Source organism: Elaeis guineensis, unplaced genomic scaffold, assembly GCF_000442705.2.
Source record: "Elaeis guineensis isolate ETL-2024a unplaced genomic scaffold, EG11 Super_Scaffold_1000033, whole genome shotgun sequence".
Classification (NCBI taxonomy): Eukaryota; Viridiplantae; Streptophyta; class Magnoliopsida; order Arecales; family Arecaceae; genus Elaeis; species Elaeis guineensis.
The window spans coordinates 12,684,973-12,687,305 of record NW_027332424.1 but is presented as its reverse complement, the minus strand read 5'-3'; the positions used below and the strand labels follow the sequence as shown (position 1 = coordinate 12,687,305).

Below are 2,333 nucleotides of genomic sequence, written 5' to 3'. Positions count from 1 at the left end.
GATATTTTTTCTAAGTTTAATCGCATCTATTTAATTAAAAAAGAGATACAACTCTGCTAGTGCAAAATTAATTCAAAACTCTCGAGCTCTTTATTTTCTAATTACATCAATTTTAAAATAATTTATTTTTAAATCAAAACAATACTTCTTTCTTTTATTTTATAATCTCAACTTAGCCCAAGATCTCTGAGGATACGATCTCGACTCATCCTACCTACGTAGTGAGTAGAGTTATTTTTGGTGCTATCAACGACTATGCATCAAATTTTGGCACCATTGCCGGGGATCTTGGCATGGTTGAATTAAAAAAAAAAGCCATTGACATTTCATAACACTTAACTAAAATAGCGTAATCTCAAATATAAAAATTTCTAACTTGATTGGACACCTTATTTCTTTGCATCTCATCTCCATAATTAATCTTAAGGGCAATAACCCATTAATCAGATAAGGTGGGGATTTGATCACCCTTCCTTAGCCCACAAATCACTCCCTTGCATTTGCATAACCTAGACCTTAATCTAAAATTAATTAGACGTTGACCCCTAAGGATTTCGAGCTCATTAGGACAAGTGACCCTGAGAGTTGAACCGGGTTAGACTTGGTCGGCTAGCTGGTGTCTAGGCAAGCGGTTTGCGGGATGACTAGGCCCGAAGGAAGGTGGTTTTTAATTGGTTCCGTTCGCTAACCTGGTCAATTTAATTGGTGTCTAAGAAAAGCAACGGGGGGACTCCCACCAACCTTACACTTACCTGGCCAGTTGGTTGGTCAAGCTCTGACTTGGAGGGCTTGAAGGCTAACTACAGTTAGGAGCTGTCTAGAACTAGGGTAACTTTAGGATAGAGAGTCCACTGCGTGCTAACTTGATTGTAATTAAAATCTAACCACAACTAATTCTTTTATTAGTTTTAGGACTTCTTAGGATCTCTTCTTTAGAACTCTTTTCTCCCTTCTCTTCTCCTCTTAATAAAAAAAAAATCCTTAACAGACTAGGATAGTCCACGCTCATTGAGAGAATACTTCACTCCATCCTCGTATACTTACTCTCCATGCATTCAAGCACCTCCAGTAGAAGCTACCCAATATGAGATTAAGTCTAGCATTATTCAAATATTGCCATCGTTCTATGGACTTAGTAACGAGGACCCATACAAACACTTGGATGAATTTCTTGAAATTTATACCACAGTAAAAATCCAAAACTTCTCAGATGATGCCCTTAGGTTGAAACTGTTCTCTTTCTCACTTAAGGACAAAGCCAAACATTGGTTAAACTCCTTAGACTCTATAACCATTTCAACTTGGGATCATCTTCAGAGAGAATTTCTTAAGAAATACTTTCTAATTGAAAAAACAAATCAAATTAGAAAAGATATCACCAGTTTTTCCCAATTGGAGGGTGAACTTTTTCATGAGACATGAGAAAGGTTAAGGGATCTCATTCGTAAATGTCCACACCATGCTATCCCTAAATGGCAACTTTGTCAGTGTTTTTATGATGGTCTATTGGAGAAACACCGATAAATGGTTGATGCATCATGTGGTGGGACATTCATTCTAAAGAGTGAGGATGAAGCCTGGCAGCTCTTTCAAACATTTAGTGAGAATTTCCTACATCATATGTCTGCCACCTCTAGAGAACAACCCATGCTTCAACAAAAAAGAAGTGAAATTTATCAGATTGAAAATGTCATGGATATCCACAGTAAGGTAGATGAACTGTCCCAAAAACTAGACCGTCTTCTAAATACTGGACAATCCCCGATTCTACCTAACCCAATCCAAAAAGTTTGTGCATTGTGTGCAAGTCCGAACCATTTTGTTAGTGAATACCCAGCCGCACCTCAATTTTCTGAGTTTGTGCACGAGTAGGTTCAGCAAGCTCAAGTCTAACAAGCTCGCAGACCAAGAAACGATCCTTATTCGAACACTTATAACCCCGGCTGGAGAAACCATCCAAATTTTTTCTGAAAATCACAACCAGTGGTTCCTCCGGTGCAACAAAGATCAGGTTATCCGGATGTAACTTTTAGGCATCCATCCCAGCCACAATACCAGAACCCTCCTCAACCCACTTCGAGTACTCATAGCTCGACTTTCGAAGAAAAGGTACTGCAAGCACTTAAAGGACTAGAAATGAATACCCAACTCCTTCACTCCCATACGCAATCAATAGCAAAGCTAGAGACCCAGATAGGTCAGCTAGCAACAGCTTTCAGTAGGAGGGAAGAAGGCAAATTATCCAGTCAGCCTATTAATAACCTAAAAGGACAGTACATGGCTGAAAGCTCCATTGGTCTTGAAACTTTTTTGAACATGCCAAATCGATCATG

The 2,333-nt window shown here is 38.9% G+C and overlaps 1 non-coding gene across 1 annotated transcript; it reads right to left on the bottom strand.

Annotated features, from left to right (window-relative positions):
• Positions 1–1,360: 1,360 nt before the first annotated feature.
• On the bottom strand, positions 1,361–1,466 carry LOC140854537 (small nucleolar RNA R71). The gene has a single exon (XR_012137743.1). It is a non-coding gene; the product is annotated as a small nucleolar RNA R71 (small nucleolar RNA).
• Between the last annotated feature and the right edge of the window lie 867 nt (positions 1,467–2,333).